This window comes from Cadophora gregata (assembly GCF_030347475.1).
Source record: "Cadophora gregata isolate MNR1 chromosome Unknown scaffold_33, whole genome shotgun sequence".
Taxonomy (NCBI): Eukaryota; Fungi; Ascomycota; class Leotiomycetes; order Helotiales; family Ploettnerulaceae; genus Cadophora; species Cadophora gregata.
This window is the reverse complement of record NW_026695956.1, coordinates 1-18,335: the sequence shown is the minus strand read 5'-3', so window position 1 is coordinate 18,335 and position 18,335 is coordinate 1. Positions and strand designations below refer to the sequence as shown.

The 18,335-nt window shown below is 29.7% G+C and overlaps 10 non-coding genes across 10 annotated transcripts; all 10 read left to right on the top strand.

The window, feature by feature from the left end:
- Positions 1-2,928: 2,928 nt before the first annotated feature.
- On the top strand, positions 2,929-2,999 carry ONS95_009667. Its single transcript has one exon. It is a non-coding gene; the product is annotated as a tRNA-Arg (tRNA).
- Positions 3,000-4,372: 1,373 nt separating this feature from the next.
- ONS95_009666 lies at positions 4,373-4,443 on the top strand. The gene has a single exon. It is a non-coding gene; the product is annotated as a tRNA-Arg (tRNA).
- A 3,054-nt stretch (positions 4,444-7,497) lies between these two features.
- ONS95_009665 lies at positions 7,498-7,569 on the top strand. Its single transcript has one exon. It is a non-coding gene; the product is annotated as a tRNA-Val (tRNA).
- A 3,636-nt stretch (positions 7,570-11,205) lies between these two features.
- On the top strand, positions 11,206-11,276 carry ONS95_009664. The gene has a single exon. It is a non-coding gene; the product is annotated as a tRNA-Asn (tRNA).
- A 19-nt stretch (positions 11,277-11,295) lies between these two features.
- ONS95_009663 lies at positions 11,296-11,366 on the top strand. The gene has a single exon. It is a non-coding gene; the product is annotated as a tRNA-Arg (tRNA).
- A 903-nt stretch (positions 11,367-12,269) lies between these two features.
- ONS95_009662 lies at positions 12,270-12,342 on the top strand. The gene has a single exon. It is a non-coding gene; the product is annotated as a tRNA-Asp (tRNA).
- A 20-nt stretch (positions 12,343-12,362) lies between these two features.
- Positions 12,363-12,434, top strand: ONS95_009661. The gene has a single exon. It is a non-coding gene; the product is annotated as a tRNA-Val (tRNA).
- A 1,203-nt stretch (positions 12,435-13,637) lies between these two features.
- Positions 13,638-13,709, top strand: ONS95_009660. The gene has a single exon. It is a non-coding gene; the product is annotated as a tRNA-Lys (tRNA).
- Positions 13,710-13,781: 72 nt separating this feature from the next.
- Positions 13,782-13,852, top strand: ONS95_009659. The gene has a single exon. It is a non-coding gene; the product is annotated as a tRNA-Gly (tRNA).
- A 395-nt stretch (positions 13,853-14,247) lies between these two features.
- ONS95_009658 lies at positions 14,248-14,319 on the top strand. Its single transcript has one exon. It is a non-coding gene; the product is annotated as a tRNA-Ile (tRNA).
- The last annotated feature ends 4,016 nt before the right edge of the window (positions 14,320-18,335 follow it).

Sequence of the window (18,335 nt, the reverse complement as noted above, 5' to 3'; positions counted from 1 at the left end):
TTTTTAGTTATATAAGATTATAAGTTAATATATATTATTCGTAAGTGGAGTTGTTTTAGCTAACGCTTCTCTTGATATTGCATTCCACGATACTTACTACGTTGTTGCTCATTTCCACTACGTTTTAAGTATGGGTGCTGTTTTTGCTCTATTTAGTGCATGATATTTCTGAATACCTAAAATGTTAGGTTTAGATTATAATAGAATGTTAGGTAAAGTACATTTCTGATTACTTTTCATAGGGGTTAATGTAACATTCTTCCCTCAACATTTCTTAGGATTACAGGGAATGCCTAGAAGAATTAGTGATTACCCTGATGCTTTTGCAGGGTGAAATTTAATCAGTAGTTTTGGAAGTATCATTAGTGTTGTCGCTACATGATTATTCTTATATATAGTTTATGTTCAGTTAGTTGAAGGTAAAGCCGCAAGCAGATACCCTTGATTAACTCCACAATTCTATAGTGATAGTCTACAAACATTATTAAATAGAAGTTACAATAGTTTAGAATGAGCCTTAAGTAGTCCACCGAAACCTCACGCATTTGTGAGTTTACCTTTACAAAGTTCTCTGTCACCTAAATCAACGCAAGAAAGCTCTTTTATTTAGGTCGTCATCTTGTAAAAGCGTATCCTGTTATTATAGGTGGTAAAGGCAATTTTCTTTTTACACATAAAGGTCGTAAGATCTTTGACGCAAGTTCGGGTGCGGCTGTTTCTTGTCTAGGTTACAATAATCATAAAGTCATTCTTGCAATAACTAAACAAATAAAAACAGGAGTACCCTATCTGGCTTCTACGTTTTGATCTAGTGGAGTTGTCGAAGCTTTGTGCTACGAACTTATCAAGAGTACTGGTGGAAAAATGAGCAAAGTCTATTTGACTGGATCAGGTTCTGAGGCAATGGAGGCTGCTATCAAGCTGGCTCGCCAATACTTTTATGATCAAGACAATAAAACTAGCCGTTTCAATTTCATAGCTCGTAGGGGTTCATACCACGGTAATACTATTGGAGCTTTGGGTATATCAGGACATGTTGATCGTAGAGCACCTTACATACCATTACTTATGAGAAATGTTCACCATATTTCTTCGTGTAATCCTTATAGACAGCGGTTAAAAGGTGAATCTGATGCAGCTTTCGTAGTGAGAAAAGCTGAGGAACTAGAGGCAAAATTTATAGAGTTAGGTCCGCATACTGTCATCGGATTCATAGCCGAGCCAATAGTGGGTGCCGCTCTAGGGTGTGTACCCTATGTTCCAGGTTATCTTGAAGCAATGCGAGAAGTTTGTCATAAACATGGGGCTCTTTTTATACTTGATGAAGTTATGTGTGGAATGGGTCGTACTGGCACTCTGCATGCATGGCAAGCAGAGGGTATTGTACCTGACATTCAAACGATGGGTAAAGGACTTGGTGCAGGGTATCAACCGATAGCTGCTTTAATGGTAAATGAAAAAATTATCAAGGTGCTAATTAAGGGTAGTGGACAGTTTATACATGGACAAACATACCAAGGTATGCCTATACAAGCTGCAGCTGCTCTTGAGGTTTTACGAATCATCAAGGAAAAAAATTTACTGGACAATATTAATAAACAGGGTGCTTATTTAGAAAGCCGATTAAAAGCTGCGCTGGCTGACCATCCTAATGTAGGAGACATTAGGGGTCGGGGTCTTTTCTGGGGTCTAGAATTTGTTAAAGATAAAAAAACCAAAGAGCCTTTCGAACGTAGATTTAACATTGCGAACAAAATATTAGATTTGGCAATATCATCCAAATTCAACATGACAGTTTATCCTGGTACAGGTACTGTCGATGGTGTACGTGGAGACCATATTATTATTGCTCCTTCATATATAATAAGGAAAAAGGATGTAGATCATATCGTAAATGTTATCTCAGCTGTTGTTAATATTGTTTTCGAACAAATTAACAATGATAGTAAATAGTGGTATAGGTTTATAAAGTTTTTATTTTAACAAAATACTTTGATTATTAATAAAAGTAATAATTAAATAATGCTAGAGGGAACCCCTTTGATTATGGTGTATTATGCTTTTACAAGATGAAATTTAATGAGTCTTTTTGGTTATATTATTAGCGTGATTACTACATGGATAATTTTAAATCTTAGTATAAATAATGATATAATTCTAGTTTTTAATTATTAAACATGTGCGTATAAAGACATCTTTTATTTAACCACCCAGATCTAACCTATACAAAATTTTATTGTTTGTTTTATTTAATTTTATTCGCTATTATTTTTAGATTAGCTTATAAAGTCTAATGTTTCTGGATGTATATATTATGTTGATTAATTCCGTATTAGTCTATATAATATATACAATAGGTATATGCGGTAAATGGTTTTACCTTTTGATCTTAGATCTTAAACCAGAGGTTCGATCCCTTCGTATTCCTATATTTTAGGGCATCGTTTGCTTTTTACGAAGCAAAACAAAAAACTATTATAACAAAAATTTTTATTTAAGATATTTAAATTAAATTCTATTAACATGGATATAATAGAAACTATATATGCTTCAAATTTTATATTATATTTTTAACAAGCAACTTAAACTTATAGATATTTTCTCTATAAAAAAAAAACATAAAAGGTGATACAAGCAGCAAAAATTATTGGAACAGGTTTAGCAACCACAGGCCTTATAGGTGCCGGTGTAGGTATTGGTGTAGTTTTCGGTGCATTAATATTAGGTGTTGCTAGAAATCCTTCTTTAAGAGGTCAATTGTTTTCTTACGCTATATTAGGTTTTGCATTTGCAGAAGCCACTGGTTTATTCGCTTTAATGATGGCTTTTTTATTATTATATGTTGCTTAAGTGCAATCATAATAATATTATATTATACAATTTATATGAATTCGTATATTATATTCATGTTATTAAATATAACATAAACTCTTATTAGCTTAATGGTAAAGCAGGATATTCCTAATATCTTGATCTAAGTTCAAGTCTTAGATAAGAATTTTATTATAAAGTTGCTTATTACAATTTTTATGAGGTAGCAAAACGAAACCTTATTAGTAATGGTCGAGTAATGTACATTCGAAAATAGTAAAATTAAGTTGTATTAGTAATGGTTGAGTAATGTAATTTCGAAAATAGTAAAAAATACATTATTAGACCATTACACTTAAAAAAAGATGAAAACAAAATTATATCTAATGGTACAAAATACAACGGCAACTTTTACATTAGCAAAATTTTGTGGAGCTATTTTAACTGTTACATTTATAGCGGCGATTAAATATTTAATTTCGGGTAGTTTTCATATAGAATATTGTGATTTTTTCAACAATATAGCTATAGGATTATTAGGTTGAACCTTTAACACAGGTATAATAGGTTTATTGTCGGAATATTTAGGTATAAAAGGTATTAATTTCAACTTAAAACAGTTTTTATTTGGCATGGATACTATGGATTTAGGTGAGAGATCTTCTGTCGAAGTTATTAAACCTAAGTTATACAATGCTATGGAAGTTGACTCAGATTCGGGTTCAGGTCTAAAGCCTGATAAAGGTAAAGGTGTAGATAGAGAATTACATCCCAATTACGATAGAAATAGGGGTGGAAGTTCTGGAATCTTTAGAAGTGATATAGGATCTATGGTATTTCCTATTTCTGTATACACACCTAATAAAACTATTGTTCCGCCTGGGTTTAACGTTCCTGGTGGTGAAGTACCTATACAGGATGAAATATGTAAACATATTGATTATAATTCACATATACTTAACCAATTTAAGAGAATGGATCTAAAAACAGCCGTAGAACATAAAAATTTATATTTAAAGTTTATACGAATTTTAGACAGAAAAATGGCTTACGCACAAAGTGTTTATATAAAAATACCTACAATACCTACGACGGAGTACGAATTTAATCTAAAGAATCAAATAGAGAGTGACCTAGAACGTTTCAACAGAGATAAAGTAAGGTCAGAAGCCAAAGCTACTCTGCTTAATTCTAGAATACAATTTCTAGAAGCTCAAATGAATAATAATAATAATAATAATTAGTTTGATGTTTTATAAATAACTTTAAATATTTATCTTGGTTAGTTTGTACAAAAATTTAGGTTTGTTGGTGTATATCTTATATACATAGTTAAGGATAGCAACTTATATATAATTTATACATCAGGGATATGCAGTAGATGGTTCTACGTTTTGATTGCAGATCTTAAATATGGGGTTTGATTCCTCCATATCCCTTATAATACTTATTTAAACCTGCTTTAAATTCATATTTTTACATTTACATGTGTTTTAGCTTACATATGCGTAAAATATTTACTTAGATTATTTACTATATTTATATATATAAATTATTTTATCTCTTATTAGCTCAATGGTAGAGCAGGATACTTCTAATATCTTGATCTAAGTTCAAGTCTTAGATAAGAATAGTTATACATAAAATATTAAATAATAATAGATAAATTGTAGTAAAGTATAAATATATTTATTAATATAAATATTCTTTATACTTAGTGAAAAATTTATTTTTAACCTTATGGTTTAATCTAATAAAATAATTTATTAATTATTTTATATAGATTAAATATAAAAAAGAAAAAAAAATGATTAATCAATGTTATATATACCAACTTTAATTTCCGTTCTAGAAGTATTACTAGTAACTGTGCCTGTCTTATTAACTGTAGCTTATGTAACCGTAGCCGAAAGAAAAACTATGGCTAGTATGCAAAGAAGATTAGGTCCTAATATAGTAGGGTACTATGGTTTATTACAAGCATTTGCTGATGCCTTAAAACTGCTACTAAAAGAGTATGTTTCACCTACACAAGCTAATTTAGGTTTATTTTTTCTTGGTCCTGTTATAACTTTAATATTTTCATTATTAGGTTATTTAGTTGTACCCTATGGGCCTGGTTTATCCTTAAGTGATTTCAATTTAGGTATACTTTATATGTTAGCTGTTTCTTCTCTATCGACGTATGGTATATTACTAGCAGGTTGAAGTGCTAACAGTAAGTATGCTTTTTTAGGTTCACTTAGAAGTACCGCACAATTAATTAGCTATGAATTAATATTAAGTTCAGCTATATTACTTGTTGTTATGTTAACAGGTAGTCTAAATCTTACTGTTAATATTGAAGCTCAAAGAGCTATATGATTTATAATACCTCTATTTCCTGTTTTTATAATATTCTTCATAGGATCTATAGCGGAAACTAACAGAGCACCCTTTGATTTAGCCGAAGCAGAATCAGAACTTGTTAGTGGATTTATGACAGAACACGCTGCTGTTGTATTCGTATTCTTTTTCTTAGCTGAATATGGTAGTATTGTTTTAATTTGTATATTAACTAGTATATTATTCTTAGGTGGTTATCTTTATGATTATTTACCTTTGTTTACATTAATGCAATATATAAATTTTGAATATTATATAAATAATTTACATAATGAAAGCTTATTCTCTGGTCCTTTAATAGAAGGATTATTATATGGTTTAACTTTAGGTGTAAAATCATGTACTATGATTTTTATTTTCATATGAGCTAGAGCCTCATTTCCTAGAATACGATTTGATCAATTAATGTCTTTTTGTTGAACTATATTGTTACCTATTGTTATTGCCTTTGTTATACTTGTACCCTGTATACTATATAGCTTTGAAATAATACCCAGTAATATTTCTTTATTGTAAAAAAATTTCATTAACTTTATGTTTTAATTAAATTAATAAAATCAATAAAAACTTTTAATAGGTATAATATATTTAAAATTTTATTTTAGCGCGGTTTACCTTATAGTTATATATGGTATTAGTAAAGATTAAATTTAATATTTAATCCTGAGGGAAATTTGTGTTTTTTTTTTTTTATAAATTATGTTACTTACACTTTTATTATTAATTCCTATACTGGGTGTATTTACTATATCCACAGGTATGTCTTACGAATTGTCTTTTTTAAACATTAATCGTATTAAAACAATAGCCTTAAGTACTTCTATCGTAAACCTTATAGTATCATTAATTATATTTATACTGTTTGACTTCAGTAGTAACCAGTTCCAGTTTGTACAAGAATATCATGAAATTAGTTCTTTTGATTTTTATTTAGGCTTAGATGGTTTGTCTATATATTTTGTTCTGTTGACAACTATTATCACACCAATTGCATTATTAAGTAATTGGAATTCTATAAATGAAAATGTGAGATCATTTGTAATAATAATTTTATTGTTAGAATCATTATTGTTAGCTGTATTTTTAGTATTAGATATATTATTATTTTATATTTTTTTCGAAAGTATATTACCACCGTTATTTATACTAATAGGTTTATTTGGATCAAGTAATAAAGTAAGGGCTAGTTTTTATCTATTTTTATACACTTTATTTGGTTCATTATTCTTATTATTATCTATATTAGCTATGTCTTCTATAATGGGTACAACAGATTTTGATGCTTTATACAAAACTAATTTTAATTATTCAACACAATTATTTTTATTTTATGGTATATTTATAGCATTCGCTGTAAAAACACCTACGATATTCTTAAATACTTGATTATTAAAAGCTCATGTAGAGTCACCCCTAAGTGGTAGTATAATATTAGCTGCTATTGTGCTTAAGCTAAGTTTATATGGTATTTTCAGATTAATATTACCTTTATTACCTAAAGCTTCTTTAGATTATACATATATTATATATCTTATCGGTGTTATTACTATTATATATGCTAGTTTTAGTACTTTAAGAACAATAGATATCAAAGAACTTATAGCTTATAGTTCTGTATCACACGCAGCTGTTTACCTTATCGGTGTATTTAGTAATACTATACAAGGTATAGAAGGTGGTATAGCTTTAGGTTTAGCACACGGTTTTGTTTCTAGTGGTTTATTTATTTGTGCTGGAGGTGTATTATATGATAGATCTGGAACTAGGTTAATTAGTTTCTACAGAGGTATTGCTCAGATAATGCCATTATTTTCTATCTTATTCTTCATTTTATCTTTAGGTAATTGTGGAGTTCCTCTTACTTTAAATTTTGTAGGTGAATTTATGTCTCTTTATGGTGTATTTGAAAGATTACCTTTACTAGGTGTATTTGCTAGTTCATCTATAGTGTTTTCTGCTGCATATACTATATATATGTTTAACAGAATAGCTTTTGGAGGATCTTTCAGTAAATTTTTCGAAGCTAACATAAGTGATGTTAATAAACGTGAATTTTTTATATTACTTACATTAGTGATATTTACAGTTGTATTGGGTGTATATCCTGCTCCAATTTTAGACGGTTTACATTACTCCGTTTCATCTTTAATATACAATAGTTAAATCTGAAGATTATATAAAAAAATCTTTAACATTAATGTTAAATAAAAACTATAAGTAGCTGTAAAAACCCACATAATATGCTAGGTTTATATTTTTCAAATATAGATATTTATTACTATTAAAATAATATAAACTATAAAGGGATTAGCTTAATGGTAGAGCAACCGTTTTACACACGGTAGGCTAGGTGTTCAAGTCACCTATTCCTTAATCTTTTATATATAGTAATATATGTAAAGGAAAATTTACATGTGTCAGAATAATCTTTATATTTAATTATATAATAATGTAAAAATAGATAACTATAACATTGAAAAATATAAAAAATATAATATGCCACAATTAGTTCCATTCTATTTTATAAATCAGGTAACATTTGCTTTTATATTACTTGTAATTATGATATACGTATTTTCTAAATTTATATTACCAAGATTTGTACGATTATTTATTACTAGAATATTTATAAGTAAATTATAATATTTATTATAATTTCTCTCTTTTCTGTTATGTTAAACGTCATATTTAACCCTTATAGGTTTATAAACAAATATAACGTTTAACATATAGATTCAAAGTACCTCGTAATTAAAAATTTAAGCATATATAAAAAGGTTATAATATAGGTTTAAAGTTATTCGCAATTAAAGTTTTAGTCTATAAAAAGGATTAAGTTAGAATATATCAATAAAAATAAAAAAGTAAACTAGCAAATGTCTAATTTAGCTTATACAACAATCACAAGTCCCTTAGATCAGTTTGAAATTAGGAACTTATTAAGTTTAGATGCCCCTATATTCGGTAATTTACATATATCATTAACTAATATAGGATTATATTTAACAATAGGTGCTTTCTTTGTATTAACATTGAATGTTTTAGCTACTAATTATAATAAAGTTGTAAGTAATAGTTGATCAATAAGTCAAGAAACCATTTATGCCACTATACATAGTATAGTAACAAACCAAATAAACCCTACTAAAGGACAAATATATTTCCCTTTTATCTATACTTTATTTATATTTATATTAGTAAATAATTTAATTGGTATGGTACCCTACAGTTTTGCCTCAACAAGTCATTTCATATTTACTTTTGCTCTTAGTTTTACTGTAGTGTTAGGTGCAACTATATTAGGTTTCCAAAAACACGGTTTAGAATTTTTTTCTTTATTAGTGCCTGCAGGTTGTCCTTTAGCATTATTACCTCTATTAGTATTAATAGAGTTTATATCATACTTATCTAGAAATGTTTCTTTAGGTCTTAGATTGGGTGCCAACATATTAAGTGGTCATATGTTATTAAACATTTTAGCAGGATTTACATATAACATTATGACTTCTGGATTTATTTTCTTCTTTTTAGGTTTAATACCTTTAGCATTTATAATAGCCTTTTCAGGTTTAGAATTAGGTATTGCCTTTATACAAGCTCAAGTATTTGTAGTTTTAACTAGTAGTTATATTAAAGATGCTTTAGATTTACATTAATCTATAGTAAATATATAAATTTTTTTTATACCTTTTACTGTGCTAAACTGTATAAATAATAAAGTATGTTTTTGTGATACTAATAGTACAAGTGCTATATTTAGTATAGTATAGGAAAGTCCGGTGCTTATTGAATGTCAACACCTAAAAATGAGTGTTGGGTAAAAACTTGAGTGTTAAATAGAAAATATTTAATATCTTTCTATAGTTCAAAAAACTATAGGTAAATGTATGTAAAACAAATAATAAAAAACAACGATATAAAATAACAACAATAAAAAAAAAATCAACATATCAAAAAAAAATATATACAGTAAAAGAATATTAATGAGAACGCAAGCTTGACATTAGGCCTTATTATAGACTAATAACTATAACAGGATCCGGCTTAAAATTATCCAAAAACAAAAAAAATATCTTAATAAAAAAAAAATTTTTTTTTATTAATTAAGTTAAGATGTATTAGTAATGGTATAGTAATGTACTTCTTAAATTAGTAAAAGTTTATATTTTCTATACCTATAAATTGAGTTTGATGATGGCTCTGAATGAACGCTGTCCAAGTGCTTGACACATGCTAATCGAACGTCTAATCTAATTAATGATTTTTTATCATCTATTTCATTAGAAGTGGTGTACAGGTGAGTATATAACATTTTGGCTGCCTTAAAGTAAGGTTTATAAATACCTTATAATCGCAATGAAAGGAACTAAACTTCCGCTTTAAGAGGACAATAAGTGTTTCGGATAGGTAGTAGTTAAAGTAATGGTTTAACTAGCTTAAAATTCCGTAGTCGAGGCTGAGAGGTCGATCGATCACATTGGGTCTGAAAAAACCCCAATACGTATAGTACAGCAGTGGGGAATCTTGGTCAATAGCCTAACGGCTGAACCAGCAACTTGGGGGAATGAATAGCTTCCGCTAGTTATTTTGGCTGTTTAATTAATTATATACAAAACTTCTGATTTTGTATATAAAAGATTATTCATTTTGATCTTTTTTTGCTGCCGTTGTGGGATCAATTAATTTACCACTCACCGCAAGGCGCGAGGAAGTAATACTTCAGTGGACAAAGTAATATCGATTTTATCGAATAAAGTTCTAGATAGGATACTGATTATGACAATTTCCTGTCTATATGTCTTGACCAAATTACGTGCCAGCAGTCGCGGTAATACGTAGAAGACTAGTGTTATTCATCTTTAGTAGGTTTAAAGGGTACCTAGACGGTATAATTAGTCTTTAATAGGAAACGGTTATACTAGAGTTATATATGAGAAGGTGAGTATTTGTGGAGTAGAGTTGAAATTTTTTAATACCATGAGGACTGGTAAAGGCGAAAGCAACCTTTTATCTAATAACTGACGTTGAGGGACGAAGGCTTGGGTCGCGAACAGGATTAGATACCCTAGTAGTCCAAGCAGATAATGATGAATGCCATAGGTTAGATAAAATTATTTAGTCTATAAATGAAAGTGTAAGCATTTCACCTCAAGAGTAATGTGGCAACGCAGGAACTGAAATCATTAGACCGTTTCTGAAACCAGTAGTGAAGTATGTTATTTAATTCGTAGTTACGCGAAAAACCTTACCACAACTTGAATATTATATTAAGGAAGTCTTATATTATAATAAGAAATATAGAATATATTACAAGCGTTGCACGGCTGTCTTCAGTTAATGTCGTGAGATATTGGTTAATTCCATTAAATTAACGGAAACCCTTGCTTTATTTGCGATTTAATCTAAATAAAGCAGTTCACCATCATATCGGATATGATAACAGGGACCAAGACAAGTCATCATGGCCTTAATGTTGTGGGCGATAGACGTGCCACATATTCCTATACAAAATGATGCGATAATGTGAATTGGAGCTAATCTAATAAAGTAGGATATAACAAGGATTGTAGTCTGAAATTCGACTGCATGAATAAGGAATTACTAGTAATCGTGAATCACCACGTCACGGTGAATTTTTTCTCAGATAGGTACTAACTACTCGTCAGGCGCCGAAAGAAGTGTGTGCAATAAGTTTGGTCTTCCATTTATTTTTACTCTAGTAAATTAGTTCTAGTTATTTTTATGGGAGATTTTCGTATGCGTGACTTTGATTGGTGTTAAGTCGAAATACGGTTCGTGTAGTGGAAATTGCACGGGATTGATTAATGTTAACAATGCATATATTTTATATATACTGTATAATATATACTTATAAACCAGCTCCTTTGGGTTATAAGTACTTATATTATACTAAGGAAGGTTCCGTTTGTTGGTATGACGGGTTGAGCTGTAAACTCAATAGCAATAAGCTGTCGAAGGTTCGAGTCCTTTTCTTCCTAATTATCTTAGGCCTTTATAGCTCAATGGTAGAGCGGAATACTGTTAATATTCCGATAGATGTTCAATTCATCTTAGGGGCTAGGCACTAAGAATACGTATGGCGTGTTGACTTAATGGTAAAGTTTTGTGTTTCGGCCACAAGTATATAAGTTCAAGTCTTATACACGTCTATATTCTTATTTAACTACTCTTTCCTCTTTCGTTAAAAATATTTTTAATAATGGTAGTTAAATTACTTTAATTAAACTTTAATTAAATATAGAGGTTTTTTTATTCCTTTTTTTATTCATGAATAGTCTATATATTTTAAATGAAACTTTCACTAATGGTTATAGATCAGAAATATTAGATATTATATCTATAGCAGCTATATTATGTGGAATATTAGTTATTATTAGTAAAAATCCTATTGTTTCTGTATTATTTTTAATAGGTTTATTTTTAAGTATAGCTAGTTACCTAATGGTATTAGGTTTAAATTTTATTGGTCTTTCTTACTTATTAGTATACGTCGGAGCAGTGTCAATTTTATTTTTATTTATTTTAATGTTAATTAATGTTAGAATAAGTGAACTATTAAGTAATACTAGTAATAGCATACCTTTAGCTATTTTTATTACTATAGTTTTCAACTATCTTTTATATCAAATATTGCCTTATAGTGTTGCTACTTTTAATAGTTATACTGTTTATTTAAACAATACTATAAATGATATTTGATCTCATAATTATAGTGATAGTTTAAATAAATTCTTTAAATTAAATGGTACTGAATTAGACAACGGTGAAATTTCATTTGTTACTAGTAAAATATGAGATGGTAATTTAGCCGAAACTAGCCATATCTCTAGTATAGGAAATATTATGTACACTAGTTATAGTATATGATTAATATTAACTTCTATTATACTATTGTTAGCAATGGTTGGTGCTATTGTTATTACAATAAAACAAAAAAATTAATCATAAATCATTTAAGGATTTAATAACTAACTAAATTGTTAGTTTTATTCTTACCTAAATATTTTTATTATATTTAATATATACTATTAGTATAATTTAAAGTATAATAAGGGTTAGTCTTCTAATTGGTAAGAAACTTTTTTGTCAAGAAAGCAAATGTCGGTTCGAACCCGACCTAGCCCGTAAAGATAATATAAACTATAAAGGGATTAGCTTAATGGTAGAGCAACCGTTTTACACACGGTAGGCTAGGTGTTCAAGTCACCTATTCCTTAATCCTTAATATATAGTAATATATATTACGCCAAAATTATATACCTCTGGTATGCATATATTAATATATCTCTCTTTTTTAATCAAAAAAAGTTTTATATATATTAAAACACATAATTATTTATAATAATAAATGTAAATGACTAATTTGACAAGAAGTAATTTCCAAGCTCATCCTTTTCATTTAGTATCACCGTCACCTTGACCTTTATATACTTGTATTGCATTATTAACATTAACAACTAGTGGTGTATTAACAATGCACGGTTTTAATAATGCAGAAACATTTTTATCTTTAGCTTTTGTAACACTTATTTCATCTATGTCATTATGATGAAGAGACGTTATAAGTGAAGGTACATATTTAGGTAACCATACATTAGCTGTACAAAGAGGGTTAAACATGGGTGTGGCTTTATTTATAGTTTCAGAAGCATTATTTTTCTTAGCTATTTTTTGAGCCTTTTTTCATAGTGCCTTATCACCTACTGTAGAATTAGGAGCTCAATGACCTCCTATGGGTATAGAAGCAATTAATCCATTTGAATTACCTTTACTTAACACTGTTATATTATTATCTTCTGGTGTTACAGTGACATATGCTCATCATTCTTTGATACAAGGTAATAGAAGTGGAGCTTTATATGGTTTAGTTGCTACTGTTATATTAGCAGTTATATTCACAGGTTTCCAAGGTGTAGAGTATACTGTTTCTTCTTTCACTATAAGTGATGGTGCTTTTGGGTCATGTTTTTATTTTGGTACTGGTTTTCATGGGCTTCATGTTATGATAGGTACAGCTTTTATTGCTGTCGGTTTGTGACGTGTTTTAGCATACCACTCAACAGAAAATCATCATTTAGGTCTTGAGTCTAGTATTTTATATTGACATTTTGTGGATGTGGTATGGCTATTCCTTTTTATTTCAATTTACTACTGGGGTTCGTAGATATATTATCTTACCTATTCTGTATTAATTAGCCTCTTTGTTCCATCTAGTTCTTCTAAGTAATAAAGATAATGTTTTTATTATATGTTTATTAGAAGCTTATGTTATATTAGATTTATAGATAAATAATATAAATTATTTTCTTTATATGTCTAAGCTATATTATAGTGTATATTGTACTAGATTTTGTACCTACGGTATCTTATTTTAAGCCTTAAGGCTTAAAATACCCTAAATTTAGATTTAAAAATCTAAAGAGATCTTAGTTTAACGGTAAAACACTAGTCTTTTAATCTTCGTTATATGGGTTCGAATCCCATAGGTCTTATATGTTTACAGATAAAAAATATGATTATTGTTTTGACAAAACTGGTAACAATAAATATACAAAAAAAAATAAACGGCCATAGGTTAATGGTAGACCTTTCGTCTTCCAAACGATTTGTGTCGATTCGAATTCGGCTGGCCGTATACTATAATTATAATTCAGCATATTAATATTATGCTGTATATGAAAGTTCTAATAGTTTTTATATTTTTTTTCCTGATTTGATGGGTTAATTAAAAATAAAAATAGGAAAAGTTGCTATGGGTAAAGCGAGATATTTGCTAAATATTGTGTTATGCACCTGGATGTTCGAATCATCTCTTTTCCGGTATTTTTATTAAGATGTTATTAATATGTAACAATAACATCTCTACTAATTATAAGAGCATAGTTTAATGGTAAAATTTGAAGCTTCAAACTTCACTTTCTCAGTTCAAATCTGAGTGCTCTTGCTTAGTGATATATAAATTTTATTTATATTATCCATTTTGCGTATTTTAACAATATATTTACAAATTACATTCATATATTAAATCAAGGTTCCTTAGCTTAATTGGTAAAGCGTATTCTTGATAAGGATGTGTTTAGAGTTCAAGTCTCTGAGGAATCATGAATATTACTTAATATTATTTAATAATATTAGATAATAGGCAATAAAAGAGAATTGACTGAGTGGTTTAAAGTGATAAGCTTGAAACTTATTTGATTTAATAGATCACATCCGTTCAAATCGGATATTCTCTGGAATTCTTCTTTTAAAGATAAATAAAACGGATTAGAGCCAGGTTGGTTAGGCGCCTCATTTGGGTTGAGGATCTGTTATGTTCGAATCATAATAATCCGAATACAATATCTTAATGAATGTAGGTTAATAAGGTTGTATTAGTAATGTGTAAGATATCTATAAGTAATTTCTATGCATTTATGCATAGGAAAGTATATAAAGAGACTATTAGGGATACCTAGCTATATATTAAAGAGAGTAAAGAAATTTAAAATGTGTATTGCGTGAAGAAATTGTAATATTAGTTGTTCTTTAATCCGGTGAAATATCTGGTAGTAAAATACACATGAACTCTTAGAGAAATTCAATAATAAACGAAGTGAATTGAAATATCTTAGTAACTTCAGGAAAAGAAATCAAACGAGATTCTATAATTAGTGTGAATGAAAGTAGAAGAGCCTTCAAATATAGGTCATAGACTAGAAGAATAATTCGAAGATATGGTAGATATATAATAAGTAAAATGGGCAAAACCTGTTTGAATGTAAAGGGGAACCTTCCTCTAAGGCTAAATATAATATATAAGCGATAGCGTAAAAGTACTATGAAGGAACGGTTTGAAATAGTAGTCTTATAAGCAGCTCGAGTAAAGTTTAAATAAAAAGTAAGAGCGTACCTTTTGCATAATGGGTCAGCGAGTTAATATTAGATGCGAGCAATAATGCCCAGATAAACCAATTATGAAATAATGAATTAGTATCTAAAATTAGACCCGAAGCCTGGTGATCTTACTACAGTCAGGGTTATAAAAGCCCGAACGGGTTATCGTTGTAAAGATATCCGAAGAACTGTGGTAAGTTAGTGAAAGACAACACTGACTAGGATAGCTGGTAGAAGATAGAATAAGCAATTATTTAGGCCAGTAGGTAGAAGTGAACCTTCTGCTCAAACCATCAAATTGCGGGAAAGCCCTAAAGCAATTTCAACCAAGCAGACGTGGTAACACAGTTTGTGGCACAGGTAATGACTCGTGGTATGGTAAAATCGAAATTGATACACGTAAGTGAATGGGTAATCCGCAGCCAAGCACCATTATTTAAAAGTAATGGTGTGCAGTTCATCGACTAGATGTTGGTTAGCGCAAGCTTAAGATATAGTCAAGCCTCATCCTAAAGGATGCAGGATAGTATAGTATTTTTTTTTTTTATTTCTATTCGTCCCATAAGAGCCTTAATGGTTTATGTTCATACTTTATTCTTTTCAATTAGAATTAGTGATCCTAATAAGTTCACTATATTTGGTTAAGAGTATAGTCGACAAGTTATCATGATTAGATACCCGTAGCAGCTACAAGCGAGGTACAAGTAGAAAGGTACTCGGGCCATTGGAAGGCTAGCACCCTAAATCATTGATAGAATCGAAAGTGTAACCTCTAAAGTTTTGAATGTAAAGACATTAATATTTAAATAATTAAAATAAAGCTACTCAAATAAACTTTATACAAAAATTTATAGGGCAACAATGTTGCCTTTTTTCATCTGTATTAGGTAATAACTCTTCTGAAGTAAAGCCTATAATAACTTATATTAATTGTGATCTTGAAAAAGATCGTATATTAAAAGAAAACAAAAATAAAGCAGTTGTATATCGTTGAACTAACAATGTAAATAAAAAAAGCTACATAGGTAGTTCAGTTAATTTTTCTGTGAGATTATATAAATATTATAGTCTTAAACATTTAAGTGAACATAAAACAGCTATACATAATGCTCTTTTGAAATATGGATATTCAAATTTTACTTTAGATATTCTTGAGTACTGTGAGGATGTAGATCTTATATTAAGAGAGCAGTTTTATTTAGATTTATTAAAACCTGAGTATAATATATTACAACAAGCAGGTTCTTCGTTAGGTTTTAAACATAGCGATGAAACTTTAGAGTTCTTTAAAAAGGATCGAAAATTAAGTGAAGAAGCAAGAAATAACTTATCATTAGCCGCAACAGGTAGAATCTTAACTGATAAAGAGAAAATAAAAATATCTGACTCACGTAAAGGTATAAAACTTTCGGATGAAACACGTGCTAACATGAAGGCGGCTAGAATATTGCTTGTTGGTGTACCTGTTACAGTTAAAAATCTTACTACACTAGAGGTAAAAGAATATACAAACATAACTGAAGCAGCTGCAGCTATAGGTGTAAGTAGAACTGCTGTAAATAAAGCACTTAAAACTGGAAGACCTGTAAAGAAAATATATTATTGTACAGCTGGACACAAAAAATAAAAAAAAAAAAATACATTACTATCCGTTAAATGGATAGTTTTTAACTATTTAGGGAGAAGGACCTCAGCTTTGTCTTAATAAAATCAAGACTAAAGAGGTAGATCTGTTTCTGCGAAACCTATATAAGTAGGTAATTCAAGGCACATCATAGCAGGTACAGAACTGTGATCTCAGGCAACTTCTATCTTATTATTCTATTGGCTTTTTCGGCCAGGTTATAGAATAAGGGGGGGTAATTTTGCATATATCGGGCAATCGTGAAGATTTTATCGGTGAGTATTCGCACTCGGAAGGGCAATGATGAATATTGAATAATCGGACATAGTACGATAAGGTTGTATGTCTAAAGGGAAACAGCCCAGAACAAGAGTTAAGGTTCCAAAATTATTGTTAAGTGAAATTAAGGAAGTTTCTATCTAATACGACTAGGAAATAGGCTTAGAAGCGGTCCATTTTTTGAAGATCTCGTAACAGAGCACTGGTTTAATAAATAAACGCTTGCGTTTAATTTATACTGATAGTTGCACCGAAAATTTAACGGATCTAAACAATATACCGACACCTTGTCCATATTTATTAATAATTTATTATTATATTTAATGGGGTAGCAGAACGTTGGGTAAATCAAGGACTTATTCTTTTTAAGAATAAATATAAGATAACCCAAGTGAGAATGCTGACATGAGTAACGAAAAAGGGTAATACCCTCGCCTAAAGCTTATGGTTTTAATAAAGTAACGGCCTCTAAGTTTACCAATCCAAAGGGATTAAACGATGAGTAAATCTTTGTCACAAAGTAACAACCTTCTTTTTAATAATCTAACGTAAGTAATTACAAAAGGTAGAAAAATAAAGTGAAGAAGGTTCTGGAAAAACAGTAACTATATATTTGCAATAAACTAAAACAGATGAGCAATATTTTTATAGTAAGATAATCTAAACCGTACCTAAAGACTACCCCCAGTAAGCTAGTAGAGAATACGAAGGCGTTTGAGTGAACAATCATTAAGGAACTCGGCAAACTAACTACCGTAACTTCGGGATAAGGAGAGCCATTCCTCCTAATTAATATTAGGTTAAGAATAGGAAGCATGGAATAGTGTTGTACGACTGTTTAATTAAAACAAAGCACTCTGCAGTAAGATAACAAATCAAAGTATTGAGTGTGATTTCTGCCCGATGTCGGCTGGTTAACGGATTTGCTAAGTCGACTAATATAAGCTTGGCTTCGAAGGAAACCCCGATCAATGGCGGCCTTACCTATAAGGGTCCTAAGGTAGCGGAATACCCTGGCCGTTAAATGCGGTCTTGCATGAATGATTTAACGATACAACAGCTGTCTCAATGATTGGCTCAGTGAAATTGGAATAGCTGTGCAGATACAGTTTACCTCTAGTTAGACGAGAAGACCCTATGCAGCTTTACTGTTGCTAGTTATTGAATATGATATTGCGATTTTTAGTTATAAGGTAGTGTTAACACAATTGAAACACCTTTATTTAGTTTATCATATTGGTAGATTTTCTACGTGAAAGTCTCAAACTTTTTTGCATGCTTCGCCTTGTAAGAGATTTGAGATAATCATTAACCTTCTTTGAAGGAACAATTGCTAGGA